At 41.9% G+C, this 26706-nt stretch overlaps 1 protein-coding gene across 1 annotated transcript in view; it reads left to right on the top strand.

The window, feature by feature from the left end:
• The first annotated feature begins 21001 nt into the window (after nucleotides 1–21001).
• The window catches only part of LOC111158324 (dermatan sulfate epimerase), an 86218-nt gene continuing 80513 nt past the window's right edge, over nucleotides 21002–26706 (top strand). Inside the window, exon 1 of the mRNA XM_022520300.1 lies at nucleotides 21002–21055. The gene's annotated coding sequence lies outside the window, so the exon portion shown is untranslated. The remainder of the gene's footprint in view (nucleotides 21056–26706) is intronic.

Genomic DNA, 26706 nt, shown 5'->3' with positions numbered 1-26706 from the left:
CTCCTTTCTTTCCGTTTTTCCTTCCCACTTCTTCCTCACTATCCTGGTTCTCTTCCTCTTGCTCCAACCTCCTCCTTCTGCTTCTCCCCCCTACCCCTGTCCTATTGGTCTACTCTTCTTTTTCTTTCTTTTTCAGAATGATTTACAGAAATGTGGAATGTGTTTGTCAGACAACTGCATCAGGGACAGTTAAGTGGAAGCCAGAAGCATGAGTCTTGTGGTCATCGTAAGTTCTCAGGCTTCCCTACCTCCTCATTTGTTTATGTTAGCTAAGTACTAAAATCAAGGTCTTTACTAATTTATAGTTCAAATACACATATGAGTAAATGTGTTTGTGTGTATGTGTGTATGTAGAAATATATATGTACGTGGATCTGAGTTTGTATAAACACTGTTGGATATTTTTCCAAATGAACTGATGATGACCTCTAATTTGTGGTTTAACAGAAGGAACTTTATGTCCTACTTTTTTCCTCTGGAGAAATTAAAAGATTACTAAGGGTGGTGGTGGGGCAACACTGTGCATATTTGTGTGTGAGTATGTGAGTGTTAGGTAATATTGGGTGGAAAATTTAGGGATATTTTCCTTTGTAGTATTCCAAATAAATCTGTTTATATCGTGGATAGTTACTGGGACTAAATATCTTTCTTCATGAAGGACTTCTTAATTTCCAGAAAATCTTATAATTGTTTATCATTAAGGTCTTTAAGTAGACTTTGTTCCATTAGCAGTAATAGCTTCTTCTGAGCATTTACTCTGTCTGGCATTGCCCAACACTTTACATTCTGATGTTTAATTCTATAGGTGGGCATTAATATCCCCAGGAAAGATGAGATTTGGGGAGGCTAAGCAAATATTGTAGAGCAAATAAGTGTACAGCTGTTACGTGAGTATAGATCTATCTGTAGCCAAAGGACACCTGCCCTTGTGACATAAAAGGACTTAGATAGATATGGGCTTATTTTAGAATTTCCTCCTACTAATTTGGGCTTAAAGTTTTCTTATTTATTTAAGATCTTTCTTTTTTCTTAATGCAGGTTAAAACTACTTTTGCATGATCCCGTAGGTTTTGATATGTTGTATTTTCACTTTTCTTTGTTTCAAGATTTTTTTTTTTCTCTTTTGATACCTTTTTTGTCCCATTGGTTGTTCGGGAGTATGTTATTGAATTTCCACAAATTTTTGAATTTTCCAACTTTTCTCCTGTTTTTCATTTCAAAACCATTGTGGTTGGAAGATACTTGGCATGATTTCAGATTTCTGAAATTTACTAAGACTTTTTGTGACCTTTCATATAATCTATCCTGGAGAAACTGATGTGTGCACTTCCGAAGAATGTGTGTTCTGATGCTATTGGATAGAATGTTCTGTATATGTCTATTAGGTCCATTTGCTCAGAAATATGGTTCTGGTCTAATGTTTCCTTGTTGATTTTCCATCTCTAATTTATCTATTGTTGAAAGTGGGGTATTGAAGTCCCCTACTATTATTGAATTATTATCTACTTCTCCTTTCAGATCTGTTGGCTTAATATATTTAAGTCCTTCAATGTTGGGTGCATATATATTTATGATTGTTATATCTACTTGATGAATTAACCCCTTTTTCATTATATAATGATCTTCTTTGTCTCTTGTTACTACTTTTGGCTTAAAGTCTTTTCTGTCTTGCATAAGTATAGCTGAGCTACCCCTACTTTGCTTTGTTTCGATTTGCATGAAATATCTCTATCCCTTCACTTTGAACCAACATATTCTTAAAGCTGAAGTGAGTCTGTTGTAGGCAGCAAATAACTGGATCTTGTTTTTTTTTATTTTACCCGTCCAGACTCTCTATGTCTTCTAAAATTTTTTTATGTTTTATCTATTTATTTTATTTATTTTCTTTTTTTAAAGTAAGCTCCATCGCCAGCATAGAGCCCAACGCAGGGCTGGAGCTTATGACCCTGAGATCAAGACCTGAGCTGAGACAAGAGTTAGACATTTAACTGAGAGCCACCCAGGCACCCCTGGACAGTTTTATTATAATTGTCTTGGAGAAGATTATTTTGGATTTAAGTTTTTGGGGTGACCTGTTAGCTTCATGAACTTGGATGTGTGACTCTTTCCCCAGGTTTGGGATGTTCCCGGCCATTATGTATTTAAATAAGCTTTCTACTTCTTGCTTCCTCTCTTCTTCTGGGGCTCCAGTGACCCAAACATTGTTTCTTGGAATTGTGTTCTATAAGGCCCATAGGTATTCTTCATTCCTTTTTTTCTTTTTTCTTTTTATTCTCTGATTAAATCATTTGATTGATCTGTTTTCTAGATCATTTTTTAAAAGATTTTATTTGTTTATTTGACAGAGATCACAAGTAGGCAGAGAGGCAGGCAGAGAGAGAGGAAGGGAAGCAGGCTCCCTGCTGAGCAGAGAGGCCGATGCGGGGCTTGATCCCAGGACCATGGGATCATGACCTGAGCCGAAGGCAGAGGCTTTAACCCACTGAGCCACCCAGGCGCCCCTGTTTTGTAGATCATTGATTCTTCCCGGTTAACTCTGCTACTGAAGCTCTCTATTCAGTTCTTTAGCTCAGTCATGTATTCTTCAACTCCAAAGTTTGTTTTTTTTTTTTTTTAAATATCACCTGGGTGGCTCAGTCATTGGGTGTCTGCCTTCAGCTTGGGTCATAGTCCCAGTGTCCTGGGATCGAGCCCCGTGTCATCGGCAAGCAGGGAGCCTTCCTGCTTCTTCCGCTCCCACTCCCCGTTTGTGTTCTCTCTCTTGCTGTCTCTCTCTGTCAGGTAAATAAATAAAATCTTTTTTTAAAAAGTGATGTTTTCTATATATTTTTTTTGAACTCATTTGTTCTTGTTTGAACTCTTGTTCTTGTACTGATATTGTTAAATTTTCTATTGGTGTTCTCTTGTAGCTCTCTGAGCATCCTCAGGACAATGATTTTAAATTCTTTGTTGGGAAATTCTTTAGGACCAGTTACTAAGGGTTTTACTGTATTCCTTTGGTAGAGTCACATTTCCCTAATTCTTTGTGATCTCTGTGGCCTTGTGTAGGTATCTGTGTATTTGGAAAAAAAATCACCTCTTCCAGATTTTACAGACTGACTTGATTAAGGAAAGATTTTCACCTATGGGTGGGGCACACTAGAGCATACTGAGCCCCCAGGTCTGGTGGCACTGGGCACCAACTTTGAAGGCATGTGGCAGCACCAGGTTGGGGATGAGAAGGACCTAATATCTTTCTTGCTCAGGCTACTGGGGTGAATAGCATCGACAACTGTGTGGTACTTGGTGCACACGGTGGGTGTCCATAGTAGCTGCAAGGGCTGTTGAGGTTCTCAGTGGTCTTCAGGTCCAGTGGCTAGGGAGCAGGGCAGGCAACAGTGGTGGTTGGAGCTGGTGATGTGCACATACTCCTCTACTGGGGCCTGTGTAATGGCAAGAGCTTGTTGTACTACACATAGTTGTGGGGGGTGGTGAGGGGAGACAGGCAACGTTGGTTGGGGCATCTGCAGGGGCCCTGGCTGTTGGCATGTTCTTCCATGGCTGCACAGTTGCCCCCAGGCTTGTGCCTGCAGGGACATACTGGTGTATAGCTGTAGGGACTGACTGGTGTAGGCTAGGACAAAGAGCAGGGCCTCATCTGGGCCCACAAGCAGGTGGGGAGACCCTGCCCCTGTGGCTCCACAGTCTCTCCCTGGGTATGCACATGGCAGCTGAGGTTAGGGAGAGTTGGCAGGCCACCGGGTGCACGTGCACAGAGTGGCTGGCTGAGTGTGCACCCAGCAGTGGGCGTCAGCTGTGGGGGTTTGTGCTGGTGTCTTGTGTTCTTGCAGCTGCAGAGGCCTGGGCTGATTGCTGGTGTAGTTCCGGTCTCTGATGGGGGGCTGAAGTGCCGGGGGTGGGGGGTGGGTAGCAGACAGACTCAGGTGGCTGGCATCTCCAAATGAGAACACCTGTGGGATGAAATCTGGTGAAATCCTCGGGGTTTCTGTTGCATCTGTGCTGACCATTAGTTTCTTCAGTAGCAAACTGCCGGATTAGTCTGCAAATCGGGCCCCTGTGAACTGCCATTGCTCCTGCTGCATGACTACTATTGGTAGCGCCTGTATTCCTAGCTGTCTCTGTCTCCGCTGTGCTGGACTTCGGAGGGTGAAACCAAAGGAGGACCTATGAATGGTGCCCCCAAAGGCTAGGTAAGCTGATTGCTCACCCCACTATGCTTTTTCTGACAAAGGGAACTCTTTCTACCTGGGAAGTGCCCTCTTGGCTAACACGGTGCTGGCTGGAGGTGGGATGATGTAGGAAAATGAAGCTGTCTTCACTCCCTTCTTGTGCGATTTCAGGTGTTTTCTTCCACTGTGTAGTTCAAGTTTCTTGAGTGGATGCCAGAGCTCTCCTAGAGCTCCTTTTGTTTGCGAATAGCTGTCTGATTGTTGATCTGTGTTGTAGGGGCAGGAGGCCGCGTGCTCTTATGTCACCATTTTGGGCTCATCTGTTGTTTTGTGGCTGATACTTTTCAGCCTTCTACTCCAGTGAAGCCACAAATACCCTCATCTACATTTAAGACTCCTTTCTTTTCCCTTTGGGAGAACATTGGCTAGAGCTCAGTCAACCTAATTTCAACATAACTGTTTTTTGAAAATTCCCTGGTAGCCTCCTTTGTCCATGCTTAAATGATTATGGAAGTCTAGAAGGGAGACTTCTAATGCATTAACCCATTTTTTTCATGTCAGTAAAATGAAAGTATTATGGGACTCTTCACTCTGAAAAGTTTTCTCAGCTGCTCTGTTACCACTCAACTAAGGACGTCTGAAGGTGAGAATCTGTCCTAGACTGAGGGCAGCTAGTGTACACAGAAATGTCAAACAGATCAGAAATAGATGCAGCTCCTTCAAGCCTCCAGCTGGACGTGTCCTGGCAGAGTGGAATCTGGTCTTCTTTGTTTTGGAACATCAGCTCATTGTTCTTTAATACCTTTTAACCTGGAAAAGTTAAATAGTCTTCAATAACTGAAAGCACCCTATGCTATCAGGATTAGTGTTGAAATCTTCCAGCCCACTGAGTAGACAGCAGCTAGTCCTTTGATAACTATCTGCAGAGTCTCTGGCAGGGAGACTAACCACATGACCGCTGCTTCCTTTATTTCACCCATCTCTGAGCAGCATGATGGCTTAATTCAGTCAGTAAAGAGATTTTCAAACACGTGCCTGCAGATTGGTATGAACTGGCTGTACATCAGATTTATCTGGTGAGATTTTTCTAAGATATGACCCATCCCTGAGGAATGGGGAGAGTTCAGAAATATAAATAATATAAATATAAATTTAAAGACAAATATAAATACAAATATAGTTCCTCCAGTAATTTTGGTGAATAGCCAGACTTTGGAACCTGGCCCAGAGCATCAAAGAGAAATGTAGCTCCTTCCCTTAACTTACGAACTTTGCACTACTGTCCGGAGCAATGTTGTCCAGTTTGGTAGGTGGTAGCCACTAGCCGTGTATGGCCACTGAGCATTTCAAGTGTGAGTAGCTACTTGAGATTTCAAAGACATGTTGACATACAATATTTGAAACATACTGGGTCATGCAGAAATTTTATAAAACCTGATTTCACCTGTTTCCTTGTACATATTTATTTATTGTATATAGACGACGACATCATGAAAGTGCTGTGATTTTTTTTTTTTTTAAGATTTTATTTTAAGTAATCTCTACCCAGTGTGGGGCTCAGACTTACAACCCTGAGATCAAGAGTCACATGCTCAGGGCGCCTGGGTGGTTCAGTTGTTAGGCGTCTGCCTTCAGCTCGGGTCATGATCCCAGGGTCCTGGCTGTGTCTCTGTTAAACAAATAAATAAATTCTTAAGAAAAAAAAAAAAAGAGCCACATGCTCTACTGACTGAGCCAGCCAAGTGCCCATCTTTTACATATTTTAATGTTGCTACCAAACATTTAAAATTACATATGCAGCTTGCATTGTATTTCTGCTGGACAGTTCTGATCTGGAAGGTATTTGTCCCATGAGCCAGGGAACTTTTGAGTCATAAATTTCTAAAGTTCAAAGAATATTGTAGATGATACAACCCTTTCATTTCATAAATGAGGATACTGGCACCCAGGTGGGTGAAGTGACTTATTTAGGTCACCAGAATTGATGGCAGAGCCAGGATGTCTCTGAATCACATATACTTGGATCCCCATCCCGTGCTAGCGTCTCTCACCCATGCTGCCTGTGTTTAGCTGCAGTAGCTCTACTGAGTGTTTCAGGGGTCCTGCAAGTCTGGGGCATAGCAAGTTTCACCACCTACTGCCCCTACTGCAGTTTCTGCTCACAGGTTCCTGTCTGCATAGCTGGTGCTTCCAAAATTCATTACTAAAAAGCCATCTTTGAGCCTAAGCTGCTGTCTCCCCTTTTCGCCATGTCACATGAATTACTAGCTTTGACTCCGCACAGAGCTGTGGTTTTTGTGAGGTCTTGGTATTTTTCCAAAGCATGGCTTAAAAAACCAAAAAACAAACAAAAACTGTCTAGCTAATTAAGAAGTGTGAACCTTAGAAATTCCTTAATCATGTTCCCCCTACCCCAAATGTCTACACATCCTGATTTTCTCTGGCATCTACCGAACAGTGTTGTTTCTCTTCCCTTTTCAAGTACTATCTCACTCTTCAGAAGGATCAAGTGCTGATGGGTAGAGAGCCACTCCCTGGTTCCTGCTTTTAACCATAAAAACAAGTTATTTATTTATTTATTTTTTACATGGCATCAGCAGAGACTTGTTTATATAAAACTTTTTTAAACCAAAACCAAAAATATTTTCCTTCTCTCTTATCCTTTAATAAACTATTTGAGAATTTTAAAGATTTTATTTATTTATTTATTCGTTCATTTATTTATTTAGTGTGTGTGAGCAGGGGGAGGGGCAGAGGGAGAGGAAGCGAGAGAGAATCCCAAGCAGACTCAGCTCTGAGCTTGAGCCAATGCAAAGCTCAGTCTCAGGACCTTGAGATCATGGCCTGAGAGGAAATCAAGAGTTGGACCCTCAACAGCCTGAGCCACCCAGGTGCCCCAAACCATTTGAGAATTTTTAAAAAATAATGTTATTGGTAGCATCCAAAATATTTCTAGAACCCTCTCCCCACCTCCATAGGAATATTTGCTGCTCTAAATGGTGCATTCCAGGAACCTACTTCCCTGGATGATTCCAAGTCTGTTGAGATCCATGTATCTGCGTTTCCAAAATGTATGAAAATCCATTTATGTGTGTTAAAGTCAGTGAAGACACAAAGAAATACCTGACTAATGTCTTTGCGTTTTCGTGTATATCATTCTGGAGTCCTTAGATTTACTCTGTCTTTTTAAATGAAAGACAGATGGGGCACCTGGGTGGCTCAGTGGGTTAAGCCTCTGCCTTCAGCTCAGGTCATGATCCCAGGGTCCTGGGATTGAGCCCCGCTTTGGGCTCTCCGCTCAGCAGGGAGCCTGCTTCCCTCTCTCTCTCTCTGCCTGCCTCTTCGCCTACTTGTGATCTCTGTCAAATAAATAAATAAAATCTCTAAATGAAAGACAGACTAAAATGGAAAATGTAATATCAGTTTCTGAAACTGTCTTATATGTATCTATTTCTATATCTTTCTCATCTATTCATTATCTCTTGTCTATCAGCTATATACCCATATTAGTTTTTAGCTTTAAAATGTTTGAAGAAAATCTGCCTCAGGGTAACAGTCAGAAACCGATTATTAGACTTTGTAACTATTCTTATGATTTCTTGGTAGACTGAATAGGGAACACTTCCTCTAAGTTTGCAGATGTGACAGCATCCTTCTTTCACAACTTCTTCCCACAACTCCCATGTTAGTTTTTTGCCTTTTAAAACTGTGCGGAGAGACATAAAAAATGGGGAGAGGGCTGATACTAAGTCTTATGGACATCTTGATAAATTATCAGAGGCCTTGGCTTGGATGGCTCCAAGCCCTCTGGGCCAGACCTGGCTGACGTTCCTCCTCACTGAAGCCATTCAGCAGAAGAGGCAGACGGAATGCCAGCTCCTCGAGGGTTTGCCTTGATGGGACCAGACTGTCAGTGGTGCATTAAATGAAAGAGGTTGTAGAAAAGTTTGGACACCTGTTCAGACATCGTCTTTCATGTGTCATGTCTCAAGCATGTACTTGAAGGTCCGTAGCCAATGAGACTTGTTTGTACTTCTGAGCAGTAGGACTACCAAACCAGTAATGGAAATTTAAAGGAAAAACTTTATAATGATATATAAAAGCAGAACATAATTCTGCTTCAGTCACCCATTTAAGTCTTCAGTCAGAAGTGCATGCTTCACTCAGGATATAGAACGTGGCACTTTTTAAATTGTTGATCCAGAATAATTGAGCCACTGTTTGCTATCTCAATGTCAAAGCAGCAGAAGTCACATACAAAGATTGAGGCCAAAAATAATTTACATTTTCTGATTTATCCTTCATTACACCAATTCTGCTTATCAGGGAAAGAAAGACATGGACATATTCTGCTTCAGTTTCTGGTAAAGCTGGCAAATAGGACTTGCTTATATATTTCTGAACTAAGAAAATAACAGATAGTTCTAGTTCTGACAATGCTTCTTGTGACAAAAACAAAATTTTATGTTTAGAATGGTGTTTCAGCAACTTCCTAACTGAAAATGAATAGTATATTTTGTCCAGCTTCTTAGTAGTAAAATGCTATTTTAAAATAACCACTGTTACCATTATTAATGAATTTTAGTACTCATTGTCAACCAAATTTGATCAAATTTAAATTAAATTTATCTTTCTTCCTATTTATAATTTTAGGTCAGCTACTGTAGTCATATGTCTTGTTTCCTATATGTAGTAAATACTATTTTCTACATATGGAAGAGTTCTACATATGGAAGCTTCTTAGCTTCCAAAGAATGACATCTGATTGGTGAGGAGCATGCAAATTCAGTACTATTCTTTCACTCTCAAAATAGAAACTGTAATACAGATCTTTCATTTCAATACAGTATATATAAAGTGGAAACAGCTGGGAGTTTTGCAGTATTATTACAAATTAGAATTCTATAATATTTCTTTTCCCTTCAAGCATTTGTTAATCTCCACTCATCTGTGGTTCTAAGTGTTGGCATAGCTTGCTTTCCTCATAAAATGGTATCATTGACTTGTGAAGCAAAATCTTTTAGGTTAAATTGCTAGGCCATGGTCATTCTTAGTGGGATCCAATAAAAGCAAAATTCATATGGCAACATCATTTTCAAACAATTCCCTACCACATTATGTTTTACTTATAAACTTGCTTACCTAGAATGAATAGTATCCTATATCCACATATGGAAAGAAAGTCACATCTTTTTTTTTTTTTTTTAAGATTTTATTTTTTTATCAGAGAGAGAGAAAGAGAGAGAGCATGGGGGGCGGGGCAAAAGGAAGGCAGAAGCAGGCTCCACACTGAGCAAAGAGCCTCATGCAGGACTCTGTCTCAGGACGCTGGGATATTGATCTGAGCAGAAGTCAGATGTTTAACCAACTGAGCCACCCAGACGTCCTGAAAGTCACACCTTGGCATATCCTCTAGCATTTCATTTATAATTTCCCTGGTAGTGTTTATTTATTGAAAGATGCAGAAAATCTTTGAAAGCTCGTTTTTGAAGAACTCGTAAATGAAGGTGACACAATTAGCCCCTTTCCAACAGAGTATGGTTTTGTTTTTTTTAAGATTTTATTTATTTGTCAGAGAAAGAGTATAAGCAGGGGGGGCAGCAGGCAGAGCAGGCAGAAGGAGAAGCAGGCTCCCCACTGAGCAGGGAGCCCTATGTGGGACCCCATCCTAGGACCCTGGGATCACGACCTGAGCCAAAGGCACTTAACCAACTGAGTCACACAGACATCCCAGAGTATGGATTTTTTAGTAGATGTACCAATCTGATGTTAATTCTCTTGTTGCTTTGTGACCACTAGTATGGATATTTAGCATGTTTATGTTTGAAAATGTTGCCACCTTGGCCTCATTAGAACAAAATTCTAACTAAGCCATCTGCTCAAATACTATTCTTAATAACTCTCCTATTGAACCCCAGGACTGTTAAGGAGATTGTTAGTTTTGATTCGTGAGTTACTTGTTCCTGTCTGATGAGTTCAAAGTTTTTAACTGTTGAGTTTTTAACTGTTTCATGTGCCTGGGAGAGAAAAAGAAAAAATATCTAAAGGTTGTGTTTTCTACTCTTATGTGCTAACTTTTGTGCTGACAGTATTACAATTAAATTCACTGGTCAGACCTCTGGTAATTTGAGATGTTTTAAAATTTCATTTTTATATAACTGTTACATATTTGGGCAAAGTGACATCTACAGTTTTTATCCTAGAGTGATTTATATCCTAGTATTGAAGGAGATTTTGAAATTACATAATTCAGAACATAAGTTTTAATACTAAGAAATACCCATAGTTCTTTTATTTATATGGTTGAATGACCTTATTGAGATTTACAAAATAACCATATGTTTGTTTCTTAGAATTACCCCTAGACTCTAAATTTGTAAGATTCTTTTTTTTTTAATTAAAGATTTTATTTATTTATTTGAGACAGAGAGAGCACAAGCAGAGCAAGGGGCAGAAAGGGACAAGCAGATTCCACACTGAGCACAGAGACTTTATGCTGGGCTCGATCCCCAGACACGGAGATCATGACCTCAACTGACTAAGTCACCCAGGCACCCCTGTAAGATTCTTTTAAAATATCTCATAAGCATCTGGCTACTATCCAAAGCCTCATTTAGTCTTATACAGTGGAAAGACACTGACCATCAAATAAATCTTTAATTTTTATGAAGGAAAAAGAACCATGTATCTAGCAAATGTACTTTCAAAATAGCAATTCTTAAAAAAAAATGCTATTTAATACACTACATCACCTGATTAATAAAAAGGGATTAACAAATGTATTTGTATCTGCAACTATAAAATAGAGCTATCCTATTACTTTCCTTTTGATGTACAGTATCCAGATTATATTGTATTGCATGTATATGTCATTATATTAAAATCCATACTGTTTTAGGACTGAAAGACCCCTAGTGATCTTCTACACCAGTGCTTCTCAGATTGGATTTACCTGCAGTGCTTTAAAACTTGCTTAGCATAAACACCCTGTAACAAATGGAAATCTCTGAAATTAGACCCCAGACATCAAAGGTTTAAAAATTCCCCAGGTGATTCAATGGGAGGCCTCGCGTAATAGTAAGTGGCCTAGGCCAGTGATCCTCAAATTTGTGCATAAGAACCACCTATAGAATTTTGTTACAACATGGATTCTTGGTCCTTACTCCCAGAGGATCTAATTCAGTACATCTGGACTTGGGTCTGAAGCGCTTCAAAATTCCAGGGGATGTGGACTGAACTGAACCCCACCCCCATTCATTTGTTAAAGATAGGGCTTTTAGGAGGTAAAGTTACTTGAGGTCATAAAAGTGGGGTCATCCTGTAGGACTGGTGGCCTTATGAGAAGAAGAAAAGAGAACGATCCTTCTCTTTCTACACATGCATGCCCCAGGAGAGGCCATGTGAGGACACAGTGAGAAAACAGGAAGAGAGCCCCCCTTCCCCCAAAACCAAATTGATCTTGGACTTTCTAGCCTCCACTACTGTGAGAAATAAATTTCTGTTGTGTAAGACACCCAGCTTCCGGTATTCTGTTGTGGCAGCCCAAGCTGACTAATAGGCCAAGCGGTGCTGATGCTGGTGGTCCATAGACCGCATTCTGAATACACTAGCTGAAGCCACATTCCCCAGGAATTCGGTTTCAATTTGTCTGAGGATAAGTGCAGGGCATCATTATTTTTTAATGTTTCCCGGGTGATGTTGATGTATAACCAGGACTGAGAACCTCTGATCAAGGCCAATTGCTTCAACTTAAAGCTAATGACACTGAGACTCAAGGAGGTTAAGTGGTTTGCCCTAGTTATCATGTATGCTGTTGCTAAATTTTCCAGATTTATAGGGGGAGAAAAAATTTCTCCTGAGGCCACACACTAGTATGTGAAAGATTGAGCCCTAGACCCCAACACTCTCCATTTCTAGGACTGACCCATTCATTTCTCCCCAAACAACATTAATTTGTTTAATTCAGGTAGATTCATTTTAAGTGGCTTTTTCATTGTAGTACAATCCAAGAATGTTGTATTCTGTGTTCTAGGTCTGCTCCAAAATTGTTGCTATTTGTTATGACATGCTTAATGACTGATCATAAAGTGAGATTATATACACACACACACACACACACACACACACACACACAGGATTCATATGTATATATGTACCTCCATGTGGCTGATCTTCACACTGTAACAGTAATGTACTCACTATGAATAAAAACACTGCCATCTAGCATTACCCTTTTTTTTTTTCATTTAAAGATTTTTATTTCTTTATTAGAGAGAGAGCATGAGCAGAGAGGAGGGGTAGAGGCAGAGAGAGAGGGAGAAGCAGACTCCCAGCTGAGCAGGGAACCTGCCATGGGACATGATCCCAGGACCCTGGGATCATAACCTTAACTGTCTGAGCCACCCAGGTGCCCTAGCATTGTCCTTCTTGCAAGTAGCAGGAAGTGTAGAAAGTTGAGTCATGCAATAAAAATGTGAAAATTTGTTAAAGCTTTTGAATGCCTTAAAAATCTCAGGCATGGGCACCTGGGTGGCTCAGTGGGTTAAGCCTCTGCCTTCGGCTCAGGTCATGATCTCAGGGTCCTGGGATCGAGGCCCGCATCGGGCTCTCTGCTCAGTGGGGAGCCTGCTTTCCTTCCTCTCTCTCTGCCTGCCTCTCTGCCTACTTGTGATCTCTCTCTCTCTGTTTCAAATAAATAAATAAAATCTTTAAAAAAAAAAAAATCTCAGGCATAATGAGGATAAATGACTCAAGGAAGGTAAAAGCTTATTGAGAATTTTACCTCAAGGACAGGAGTTTGGTTAGGTGATAACTGTTAAATATGTAGTGAGGAGCATACTTGGCCCACATGTCAGTGGAAAATTCTATGTAGCTTACACTATCAAGTTTAACAGTGCTGAATGCAGGGTGCCATCAATTTACATTTTGAATAGGAATTTGATTTCCTCCAAAAATAAAGCTTACTTCTCCATATGCATCAATATTTTGTTAATGGGAAGAATGCAGATTTTTTTTTAAGATTTTATTTATTTATTTGAGAGAGAGAGATCACAAGTAGGCAGAGAGGCAGGCAGAGAGAGAGGAGGAAGCAGGCTCCCCACTGAGCAGGAAGCCGGATGCGGGGCTCAATCCCAGGACCCCAGGATCATGACCCGAGCCGAAGGCAGAGGCTCTAACCCACTGAGCCACCCAGGCGCCCCTGGGAAGAATGCAGATTTACATTTTAAAATAAATTGCTACAGTTCATGTACAATATGAGAACCTCAAAAGAAGAAGTTAGACTTTTTTGGCCAATGATACAGTATGGAGAAGTGGGAAGAAGAACATGCAGCTAGGACCCAGCCTTCCCATCTCTACCAGTAATTAGCAACAGGAACTGGCAGTCACCACCTATGCTAACCTCATTTTCTTAGGAAAATAAAAGGGTTGGCATATGATTATTCCAAGGTTCCTTCTTTCTTCTTTTTTGCATAGATGAGAAGTGCTTCTAAGAAATGCTGTTTTTCTGTTAGACTGTAGTTGGGTTTCTTATTTTGCTGTTTTAGGTTTTTTTTTTTTTTGCCTTTTTAGCATTTTTAAAAACACCAGTGTTTTCCATTTGACCATGAAGAGCAAAAATGGCCACCCCAAAATGGAATTATTTATAAAAATCATAAGAACTAGAATGCTGAAGAAGCTATCTGTATTCTTTGGAGTTTGTTTAGAAAAATGTACGGAAAAATGTCATTGGGTTACATACTTAGGTTAATATCGCAAACTGGCAATTATTCCTGTCATCCAAAGATCATCTGAAAGATTTTATCAAAATCCAAAACAGCCAAGATTTTCTTTGCTTAATACAGTTGATGTCATTGGCAGAAGAAAAAGTCCTGAGTAGCCTAGATGTTAAATGTTTCATTGGAACTTAGTATTTATAATACTTGGGCAGCAGAAATTTGAAGTGAAACATTCACTACTGAAACAACTTCATGGGGCGCCTGAGTGGCTCAGTGGGTTAGAGCCTCTGCCTTCGGCTCAGGTCATGATCCCAGGGTCCTGGGATCGAGCCCCGCATCGGGCTCTCTGCTTAGTAGGGAGCCTGCTTCCTCCTCTCCCTCCTGCCTGCCTCTCTGACTACTTGTGATCTCTGTCTATCAAATTAAAAAAAAAAAAAGATTCTCTCTCCCTTTCTCTCTGCCCCCTGCCTGTTCTTTCTTTCTCTCTCTCTCATAATGAAGAAATAAATCTTAAAAAAAAAAAAAAAAAAGAAACAACTTCACTAGTTCAGCTAATACTAAAACCAAGTATTACTTCTTCAAATTGCATATCCAACAGTAGTACTTAGAAATAAATATATTAGGGGTGCCTGGGTGGCTCAGTGGGTTAAAGCCTCTGCCTTCGGCTCAGGTCATGATCCCAGTCCTGGGATCAAGCCCCACATCAGGCTCTCTGCTCAGCGGGGAGCCTGCTTCCCCCTCTCTCTCTGCCTGCCTCTCTGCCTACTTGTGATCTCTGTCTCTCAAATAAATAAATAAAATCTTAAAAAAAAAAAAAGAAAAGAAAAATAAATATATTAGTGAACTGGTAAATGAAAAGCAATCTTCACAATATTTTATGTAAATGAAAGTAAATATAAAGCAATCTTCGCAATGTTGTATGTAATTATTAAATCATTATCGATTATATGGTAAATTAACATATTATCAAAATCTAATGCTTCATTTGGTTCAAGTGCCCATTTAGTAACACTTCTACAAAATGGTGGTCCCCAAACTTTCTATATATTGGAATCACAGGGCTTTAAACACCCCAGTCAGTATGCTTTGATTGGCACAGGCCACCAGAAGCTCTAAAAGCTCCCTAGATTGTTCTAATGCTATGGAACATTGGTTCTGACTTTGGCTGCACACTGGAACCATCTGGTATATTTAACAACATATGGGATGCCAAGGCTTCATTCTAGAAAGAATTAAATCAGAATTTCTGAGAGTGAGCCTAAGCATTGCTGTGTTTTTAGGTACTCCCCCCACCCCAGGTGATGCTAATATGGCATTAGAATTACTACTACAGAATATTGCCAAAGCAACTCCTTATCCTCCTAAATACATTAGCATAAAGTCCCATAAGGCTTAGCTTCCAAACTAATGCAAACCTGGCCTAATCTCAACTACTTTTAGCCGCATTGTGAGTGAGTGGGGTGCATGAAGACAGAAGCTGGGTTATTTCTTGGAATAACACACTGAAATAGCACATGAACATTGGATAACCAGATTCCTGCGCCATGAACCTGTCCTCAGAATCTTCTTAAAGCAATTCTTCCTTAATTGCACTTTTCTGGAAGAAGCCAGAATTTGGTAAAAAGAGGAGGATTAAGTACTATGGAAGCTCCTGTTATAAGGAATCACTAAATTAAATCATGCCTCAGTGAACATCCATTCTAAACTCCTTAGTGATGTTGACGGTTCTTTACAGTACTCAAAAGCCACATTTAAGAAAAATATTATTATTAATATTAAATATGCTTAAGCTACTTTCGGTTCTTTTCATGACTCAAAAGAACAAACAACATCAGTCATTCATGTTGCAAATATCAATAATCATTTGTTTAATTTCAGAGAATAGTCCTGTCCCTTAGCAGGTATATGGGACACCTTGGGTGTTTTATTTTATTTTATTTTATTTTTTGTTTTTGTTTCGTTTTCTCAAGAGAGGAAGGCAGGGGGAAGGGGCAGAGGAAGAAGGAGAGAGAATCTTAAGCAGGTTCCATGCCCAATGTGGAGCCTGACACAGAGTTCAATGTCATGACCCTCATGACCTGAGATCATGACTTGAGCCAAATCAAGAGTCAGATGCTTAACACACTGAGTCACCCAGGTGCCCCCACCTCAGGTAGTTTTAAAATAAATCAGTAAGTGATATAAAAATGATCTATTCAAAAGTCAATTGAGAATGGAGAATAACTTTGACCTGAGGACACTCAAACTGAAAGTGGGGGTTTTAGGTATGAAGTTAGTATAGACCAAGTGATTTAGTAGAAAGAACCTGGATTTGATATCAGAAAACGTAATCCTATGTGCTCTGAGCCACTTATATCTTGGGAAACTCACTTCAGCTCTCTGAGCCTCTTTCCAGTCAAATGAGCCTAGTAATGCTGACATCAGTAACCTGGCATACATGATCTGTTAGGAGATCTTAAGGCCAGGAAATATGTACCGTACCTGAATAAGAATTATATATAAAAGCCTTAAATTGTGACTGAGGATGGAGAGGGTACAATTCAATTATGATTAATAATACTGGTAAATGTTTTCTTTTGTTTTAATGATGAAAACTAAGTTCAGAAAGCTTGAGTCATCTGAAGATGAAGCAGTAGCAACAGAACAGTCTGGGCAATGGAGAGGGGCCGGTCGGCACTGGGCAAGTCAGGGAGGCTGTGGGTATGAGTCAGGGGGGTTGGAGAAGCCTGGGGTATTTGTCTGAGCAGGGCTGAATGCTCAGAAATGGAAGGGAAACTGACGACTGTTACTGAGTAAGTGCAACTCAAGGGCCCTCGGCTAGAGCAAACCAAAATGATCATACCTCTTCAGTGACTCAAAGATGAAACTTTCAGGTGTAGGGTAAAGCAGTTTTTTTTTTTTTTTTTAAGATTTTATTTATTTATTTGTCAGAGAGAGAGAGAGAGGGAGAGAGAGCAAGCACAGGCAGATAGAATGGCAGGCAGAGGCAGAGGGAGAAGCAGGCTCCCTGCTGAGCAAGGAGCCCGATGTGGGACTCGATCCCAGGACACTGGGTTCATGACCTGAGCCGAAGGCAGCTGCTTAACCAACTGAGCCACCCAGGCGTCCCAAAGCAGTTTTACAAATAGACTATTTGGCTTAGGGAGAGAAAGAAAAAAAAGCATTTCAAGGATGAAGGAAGTTGTATGGTCATGGACCAGCTGGCTGGTTAGTAAAACCTAAAGGGCAAATTTGAGTTTATTGAATTAAACAAGAGAACCGAAATTATGTGCTTTTAACAGCTCTATAAAATTGGGGTCCATTAGGCTAGAGCCAAGAATAAACCGTAAGGACAACTATATATATATATATATATATAGAGAGAGAGAGAGAGAGAGAGAGAGTTAATTTGTTTTCTTTGTATATACATATTTTTTTTGTTTTGTTCAGACCAAAAGAGCATAGAAATTTCTTTGAGATAAACAGACAACAAAGAGAACTCATTCCTTTCTTCTTCCTTATCATGAAAAAAAATAACCCTTCAACTGAAAGAGTAAAATGAACTCTGTGAGAACTAATTACAAACTTAGGTGAAGAATTTGCACGAAGATAACCTAGCTCTCTAAAGCTTAACTTCTCTTGTCTACAAAAATTATATCTCAGCAAGGAGAGTTTGCAAATAAGGACTTTCATCTCGAATCAGCACAGAGAGAGATGAACACTAAAAGACCAGAGATGGACAGGTAGAATTCCAATTTTCAAAAAAGCAGCGCTTAGATTCCTGAAATTAAGACAAAGGGCTTTTTACACATCCTGAGAAAAATCAATAAACCTATTCTTACAGTAATATCTAGGCATTTAGAAGAGTCAGAAATCCAGAAGTTAACAAGAATTCACTAAGTAATCATTTCCTTTTTTTGACAATGTTGCTATGCCAGTAGAGCAAGGACATCTCATAGACAACACATTTGTCTGTATCTGGGAGGAAGACGTTGCTTTTTCCTAATCCCTTGGCCTGGGTATGGGTGGGTAACTTTTTCTAATTTCTACAATGATGCCAAGCACACATGCACTTTAGCTGCTGCTCTGGAACAAGAAAAGAAGATATGACTAAGTAACACGTGAGTCCTTCATTGATGAGAATATTCATCAACAGCGTGCTAATTCGGTGTTATTTGGCAGTGGGAAGTGCCTCAGAATGAGAACTTGAATGATGGCATGGCATACAGACCAAATTTGCAGAAGACATATAATTGGGAGGTAGAATTACTCAATGAATTACATCAGTGATATTCAGCATGTCAACGAGCTAAAAGAAGAGCCATGACAGCACAATCCAACTTAATAGAATCATGTTAAGGGAGGAACACCAACTAGAATGCGTGTGGGTTGGGAAGGTGTATTTCCGAGTAGTCATGAAAAAGCCTTGACTACTTCAGAGTTTTAGGAGTAATCCAGGAGTCATTAGGGTAATACTGCTGCTCTAATAGCTCACAGGATTTACTTGAGGGAATACAGTAATTAGAACAAAGCCAGGGACGCCTGGGTGGCTCAGTTGGTTAAGCAGCTGCCTTCGGCTCAGGTCATGATCCTAGCGTCCTGGGATCGAGTCCCACATCGGGCTCCTTGCTCGGCGGGGAGCCTGCTTCTCCCTCTGCCTCTGCCTGCCATTCTGTCTGCCTGTGCTCGCTCGCTCTCTCTCCCTCTCTGACAAATAAATAAAATCTAAAAAAACAAAAAAAACAAAGCCATTCAACATCTTTTTACTCTGTTATTTAGGTGAAACCTTGAGTTTATTACTGGGGTCAGATTTTAAGAGGGACAATGGCAAAGGAAACTGCTTTCTACGAGCTTTTCAGAAAGGATGCAGAAAAGCTGATGGATTTGGTTCCAGACAAACTGTTCCAGACAAACTGGAGAACTTTTCTGTGCAGTCAAGGTGCCAGATGCTTCCTGGAAGACACCAGGGGTCAAAGTTGCCAATCTTGGAGGCCTTTTGAGGAGGGGGCTTTTGCAAGGGGAAGATGTTATCCAAAAGCAGATTCTAGATCAACTGAAAGCAAAACTGGGGGTGAAGGGAAACAAATGACAATGGGTACTGTCACCTTTGAAGAGTTCTAGATCCTGGTTGCCCATTATGATCACCTGGGAAGAGATTTTAAAGGCTGCTGCTTAGATTCTAGCCCTAGAGATTCTCATTTATTGGTCTGTTGTGTGGCCCTCATTGAAAGTATTTTATCAAAGTCCCTCTGCTGATTTACTGTTCTAGGTTGGAAAATCGCTGCCCTAGATGACTACTTGTTGAGAAGTTAAATAAATCAAACCAAATGCTTTTTCTAAAGTGCCTTCCAAATTCTAGAAGATCAATGGAAATGAACACTTCTGGATTACTTTCTTTCTACAGCCAGGCACTTTCACAATTAATTCTCTTTAATTGAATTAATAATACATGTAAATCCCTTAGCACAGTGTCCGGCATGTAGTAACTCTCAAATATTAGTTATTTTTATTGTACAACCATTCAGCGGAGGTACTGTATCTCTACATTACTGATAAGGAAACTGAGACACTGCAGTTAGTTTTCCAAGGCCTCTAGTAATAAATTGCAAATAAGGATTTAAAGCAGATTAAAGCCAGTTCTAAATTAGAGAGCCCTTTCTCCTCTGCTCCACAGGTCACCTTTAAAACTTAAGGAAATTTATGCAAATCAGTGGTTTACCTGAGTGAACATTTAAAAAAATTTAATGAAACCACTTCCTGTTGAACTGTTTGTAAGGAATCTCTCTTCAAATGCATTTTTTTTTTTTAAAGGAGAAGCATAAAAGTAGACATCCACATTTTTCCTAATGTGGCCTAATGTGGAAGTTCCTGAGAACCTCTGATGACAGGGGAAATGGATGGAGGTGGCCTTTTAGAACCTAACAAAGCACTTTGAAGCAAAACCAGGAAAAACTGCTATCTGGTAAAACATCTCTGATTCTATTGAATGGGTAAACATCACTTTTGTACCCCTAGCTATGGCAGGTTTGATTACAGGCTAACACGGAGAGAGGCAAAAAGTCAGGCCTCAGGTGATGGCCTGGTCATATGGGACACCTTCCCGGAGTCAAGATGGACCAGGCTGCGTGCAGTGGCTGCTTTAAGAAAAGGGAGGAAACTTCTCCAAAGAGGTTGTGACTACTAAGGTTGCAAATCCTCCACCTGAAAAACTTTAAGGGATCAGAGGTCTCTCTACTCTCCCTCCTCCTCCCTCACCCTCCTCCCTACACGGGCCTAGGAGGTAAGGTAAAAGAAATTTCTTCTTGAAAGCCGAGAACATCAAATGCTCTGTCCCAGATCCCTTTACCTTTGATGATTTAAAATCGGTTGAGTTTGCAGGGTTCAGTGCTTTAGGATTTAGAGATCTCGTCAGTGCAGTTAAGGGGAGAACTGCTTCTAAGTAGGTGATTTCCTCCCTTCTCTCTGAGAGTAAAATCGAACGCAGGAAAAAAGGAGGAGTAACAATTGTGGAGAAGGGGAGGGGAGTGGGCAACAGACCCGGGAGCAAGGTTTCCTCGATTTCCTTCACCAGACTGCGCAGAAGCATCAGCTCCTCCCCCCGGGCCTCCAAAAGTATCGTTCAGAGTCGAACCCGAAGCGTGTGGGTCACTTGGAAACTAAAGAGACTCGGAGCCAAAGAGGCCTGGCAAGGCAGGGGTGTGTGGAGGGGAAGGGTGCGCGGGGCCCCAGTGGAGGGGAAGGCCGAACGCAGCGCGGAGCCGGGAGTCCCCCGAGAGGAGGTGGGGAGAAGGCGGGGCGGGCCGGAGGTCGGGGTCCGGCGTGGATTCGGGGGTCCCCGTTTCCCCCTCCCCATTCTCGCCTCCCCGGACTCTGGTGACGTTGCGGTTTCCTCCTCCCTCCACCGAGCCTCAGCGCCGGCCGCGTCCCGCCCTCCTCCCCCTTCGCCCACACCCCACACCCACCCGTCCGCCCGCCCGCCCAGCTCGCAGTAGCGCCGCCCGAGGCTGCAGCGGCGCATCCCCTGGCGCGGCGCCCACCGGCACCCTAGGCGCGGCGGGCGCGCTGAGGGCTCGGCTCTGAGGGCGCCGCGGGCCCGGGCGCCCTGGGGTGAGGGGGCCGGGAGGGGGCTCCGGAGCCTGGGCCGAAGCTGGGGAGACGACGCCCGAGAGGACGAAGCCGCGGCGAGGAGCGGTAAGCGGAGGGGCGCGCGCGGCGGGCGCCGCTCTGGGCCCCGCGCGGCGCAACTTTCTTCCGGGGTCTCGGGCGGGTCCCCGGGCGCCAGCGGCAGAAGGAGAGCCACGTCCCCTGCAGGGCGCGGAGCGCTGCGGGCTGCTTGCCCGGGCCCGGCGCGGCTGGGCTGCTGGAGGGCGCTCGAGGCTTAGAGCCCGAGCCCTGGGCTTGCCGGGTCCGGGCAGCTCCTAGCCCCTTCCCACCCCCGGAGCGCCCGGCGCGGAGTCGGCGCACCGTGAGGTCCCGGACACCGCCTTCGGCGCCGAGCTTCCCCGGCCCGCCCGCGGGGCTCCCGCTCCCCTCTGACGGGTCGGCCGGCACAGCCTCGCGCCCTTCTTCCCCTGCGTGCCCCGCTGGTTGGGATGTGGGTGGTGATGGTCTTGCGTGCGGGCAGCCCTTCCGTGCGGCTGCGGAAGCGGGGAAAGCCCGTCCCGAGCCTCCCCCGATGCCGGATTCCAGCGCCGCTTGGCTCCGCCGACGCTCGGAGAGACTGTGGGTAAAGCTCTCTCGCAGCAGCTCCTGGTGGTGGTGGTGGGACGCTTGACTCACAGGCTGGGAAGCTCTGTAAGCAATGCCACATGGGCTCGAGATCTGTCGCGGCTGCAATCTGAGCTAAGTTTGTGACCCGGGAACTTTCTCGTTTGCATCGCTCATTTGAGGCGGCAGCCTCCGCTTAGGCTGGCTGCCGCTGGAGCTTGAAACCAAATCCGCTGCTTAAACGCAGGAGCCTCATTTACCTGGAATTCCTTCGGTCGGGAAACGACACTGAGTTTCTAGGGATCTTCGTGTGGTAAAGTTCTTTAAATTTTCTTTCGTTCGACCTGGTTAATGAGACATTAAATTTGAGGATCGACGTTCTCACTTAGAAATCTTTGCAAAACAGGCTTTTCAGTATTTTTGACAGAATTTAATCTTTCAGGAATTCCCTTTTCTTCAGCTTTTAAAAAATTTTCTCAATAAATGATAACTTCTGAAATGATGTATGTGCCATATTTGGTGGAATATTCAGACAGTACTACCAAAATGGGATCACAAAAATGTAATGACTTTGGAAGAATAGAGTATGGGATGATCTAAATATTTGTCATGTGTTAACTTTTTTCTTTTAAGGTCACCCTATGGGCCTAAGCCCTTTTCTGAAGTGTGTAGGTTAGATGTATTTCAGTAAAAATGAGAAAGGGTGAAATTTAATGCCTCCATCATCTACTGACCCGGCTGTGTGGGTACAGCAAAATATGTAAGACAGTGCTGGTAACTGAGGAGATATGCAGAGGTATGTAAGAAACTGCCCTAGTTCTCCTGGCGTTGTCAAAGTAGGATGGGAGAAAACATAAAGAAGCAGCACCTGAGAGTTTGAGCCTGGGAAGCGCCATTTTCCATTGATTGGTATATCATGTCAGTGTCAGTTTCAACAGTTTTTGGTTAATAAAGACAGTGGCCTGCGAAGTACATTTTTACATTCAGGTTAGTAACTACTTATAGTACAGTCATCTCTGAGGTTAGGGGCCTCGTGTGAGAAGACACTGGTAGGAAATCAGCTAGGCTGGCCACATGAGGTCAGGACCATTATGGTGACTAACATTTGTGTGAGTATCAACTTTAATATTTATAAAATTAGTTCACAAATTAGCTAATACATGTTTTCAGTGAGCTCTGTGGTCTGGCTAGTCCAGGTAATCTTGCACTGCTGCCTGGAGGGGACGTGGTGGTCATCCATAAAGTTCTTAACTTCACAGATGTCCTACCTTCCCCAGTGCTGCTTTTTAAAGATTATTTAATCTCTGAAAAAGTGTTTTATGATTATAGGTGAAAGTGCATTCTGCAATTATGTAATAAAGTACTTATACATATTTTCATGTTCTTCGTGGTAGAGTATTTTGGTATTGATTTGTACTGCCTCAGATTCACACTGTGTTATGTGAAAGAAATTACATTATTCCCATTCAGTATTATGATTGCAGCAAATGGTTGGAAAGGAATAAGGATAAAATATTAAACTTGGGTTTTAATATATTAATATATTAATATATCATAAAATATATAATTTAATATACATATATATCATGCAGTATGTATACATAATATATATGTATATACTTACTAAAATATAGTAAGTATTTTTATCATTTTCCAGCCCCCCACCCCTTCAAAAAAGAGAAATAGTGTTATTGTCCTGGACTGTGTTTGTGACAGGCCTTGGAGTGAGGAGCCCATGGTAGAGGGAACTTCAGCATCATAGTGGATATTTGTATTTCATTTACCGAGAGGGGCTGGACCTTTACTATTCTGAAGGAGTGGGCGAGGGACTCGATAAGTTTCGATGGGCAGCAGTCTTTTGAAAGAATGTGCCCAAGCAGAGGACAGGACAGTTATTTTTACTGTTGCCTGAGGGGTTCTTCATCTTGGAATTACACTATCTTCCTCTAACTGACGGTCACCCAGTTAGCCAGCAGGTGTTTGGATGACACAATGAAATTCTCTAAACGTACAGTCAGTGCCTAACATGGGAGTTAGGCAAGTGTATAAGCCCAGACTACCGAAAAGAGAAAATGTTTTCCCATCAATTCACTGGGTGAGTTAGTGGCAGAATAGGAACTAGATATTAAAATCCCAGATTCCTGAGGCACTGATCCGTGCATCCATCTGGTGACAGTGATAATTAGGGATGGATGAATTTCGGAGTGTTGCCGACACTAATGCCCGATTCTAATAGGAAATTCCCTTTTAAAAATTGAACTCTGGGGATGTCTGGGTGGCTCAGTCCGTTAAACTGCTGTCTTCGGCTCAGGTCATGATTCCAAGTTCCTGGGATTGAGCCCGGAATTGGGCTCCCTGCTCAGCGGGGAGCCTGCTTTTCCCTATCCTGCTTCCCCTGCTTGTGTTCTCTGTCAAATAAATAAAATCTTTTAAAAAATTAAACTCTGCATTAAGGGGATAATGTATTTTTTTAAGATTTTATTTATTTATTTGACAGAGAGGCAGGCAGAGAGAGAGAGGGAAGCAGGCGCCCTGCAGGGAGCCTAATGTGGGACTCTATCCCAGGACCCTGAGATCACGACCTGAGCCGAAGGCAGCGGCTTAACCCACTGAGCCACCCAGGCGCCCCATGGGGATAATATTTTTAATTGAAATAGTTGTTCTTTAAAGAAAATCTTTCTGGGACACCTGGGTGGCTCAGTCATTGGGCATCTGCCTTTGGCTTGGGTCTTGATCCCAGGGGCCTGGAATCGAGCCCTGAGTGGGACTCCCTGCTAGGTGAGAAGCCTGCTTTTCCCTCTCTCACTCCCCCTGGCTGGGTTCCCTCTCTTGCTATGTCTCTCTCTGTCAAATAAATAAATAAAACCTTAAAAAAAAAAAAGTCTTTTTGTTAGTGAATAAACTTAGTCCCATGTTCTGATCTGTCTACACTTAGTGTTTCACAGCTTCTAGTCACACACAGAAAAGTGGTTTGGTTAGCTGTTGGTGGAGAAGTGTCACAGAAAAGATTCAAACTAGTAGAAAGTGTTATGGGTGGGGTAAAGAAGTGCCATTAGGTTTAATAAACTCTTGCTCACAAATTCATATGTTTAGACAATTGAAGGAAAGGAAAAGTCCCTGATAGATCATATGGCTACATGAATACTTGCATTTTAAAATTGCCTAGTACTGTGAAGTTTTTTTTCATATCTAGTATTTTCATATTTTAGCCTATGGAAATGGAGAGTGATACAGAGCAGGTGTCTTATCCTCATTTTAGGGGTGTGGAAGTACAAATACTGTGGAGGTAAGAGACTTGTCTGTCATTTTACAAATAATTAGTGGCCGGGGCGCCTGGGTGGCTCAGTGGGTTAAAGCCCCTGCCTTCGGCTCAGGTCATGATCCCAGAGTCCTGGGATCGAGCTCTGCATCGGGCTCTCTGCTTGGCAGGGAGCCTGCTTCCGCCTCTCTGCCTACTTGTGATCTCTATCTGTCAAATAAATAAATTAAATCTTTAAAAAACAAACAAACAAAAAAACAAATAATTAGTGGTCTCCCTTAAGTATGAGGTGAACCTACATTGCACTTTTAATTCTACTTTTCTCCTTCATGACTTCAAGTTCATGTGATTAAAGACTCATATCTCATCTTCCTACAGATGTTGTGTATTATCCCTTTTACTACTCACTACTGACCAGGGACTGTCAGCTCCATCCAATGCTTATGTGCTTCCCAGACTGCTGTAAACTGGCTGTTTACAGACCCTCTTCCCACAGCTCCCTCTTCTTCCACTCTAGGCCTTGTAAGGATTCCATTGGGGGGGCCTCTTCTAATTCCCAAATTCCTGCAGAGTTGTAGGCTCAGGGCTCAGTTCTCATTAGCTGCCTTAAGGTCTTGGTGCTTTACCAGTTGTGTGGCTTGCTTCTGCCTCTCCAGGCAAGCTCCAGCCTGTTGAGGGTGTGGAATCCAGATCCTCTTTCAGACGCCCAGAAGAGTATAAACCTGCAGGAGGCAGAGTGAGCCTTCGAAGAGCCTGTTGGAGATCCCAAAGAAGAAAAGGGAATGATTTTCATTTGGCAAGAGAAGAAAAGACTGTTGAGGCCATCTGTTTATTTCTTGAATGGGGTAGTTTGTTCAGTCCTTAATTCAGGAGAACGCTATGAATTTTTAGTGTGTATTGAGATTACCACTGGATTTCCTTTTAGTTGTTTCAACTCCTTTGGGATATTCTGTAAGCATGAACTTGGTAAGTGTTGTCATCAAATGTTAGTAAAACAATTCCTGAAAGAACCGAATTTGCCTCTTCAGTAATATCTAGAAGCTATAAACATACTGATAATAAGTGTGGTTTGTTTTGACATTTTATATTTGGGAATGGTTATGGTTGTTAGATAAGTATGGTCCTGTTTTTAAAAATATAAAGAAGACATATATGCCATTAACTCTCCATGGCTTGTACGTGACATACGCAGCGTTGGTTATCTGTGCCCATCTGCTTTGTCCTAGACAGGGTCAGAGAGAGTTTGTGACTGTGCATATATTTCTGCATGCCAAAAAATATTTTTGGTATTCTTTATGGAATTAATATTGCCTCTCTTCTCCCCAGTTAATATGAAAAAAAAAAAAGGATAATCATAGTAAACTTCTGTGTGTGTGTTTAAATTAGCATACATTGCTCTTTTAGTAGAAATCAGATAGGTGCACAATTAGTTAAAGAGCTGTCATTGAAATCTTTCCGATTGAAATATTCATGGCATACACAGATGCCTGGGAGCTGTAAATTTGTATTGTTGATTAAATCAAGGCTTCTGCATTTTTCTCCCGTGTAACAAACTTAGCTACTAAGCCATACGCTCTTGATGCGTGCAGATGTTATACCACACCGAAGTTGAATCAGCATTTCATAACTCTTAAGAGGAATTTGTAAAGGAAATGGGCTTACCAAACTTGTGGGTCTATAATATTTTTATTGATGAAGTACACAGGCCATATACTGGCTTTACTGTTGGAGTCTCATGGCTAGTGCTGGAAAAATGGGGTTATTTGTTCGCAGTTCATGAAGTGGGAGGTAACAAGCTTAGGCTGGTTATGTACGTTTCAGTGTATGATGTAGGAAGTATTCTGCACATGTCGTGACGCTAGCAGGAATTACTGAT

This window comes from Enhydra lutris, unplaced genomic scaffold, assembly GCF_002288905.1.
Source record: "Enhydra lutris kenyoni isolate GAN:26980312 unplaced genomic scaffold, ASM228890v2 scaffoldscaffold58, whole genome shotgun sequence".
NCBI lineage: Eukaryota > Metazoa > Chordata > Mammalia > Carnivora > Mustelidae > Enhydra > Enhydra lutris.
The sequence above is the reverse complement of the archived record's forward strand: the minus strand, read 5'-3'. Positions and strand labels throughout refer to the sequence as shown.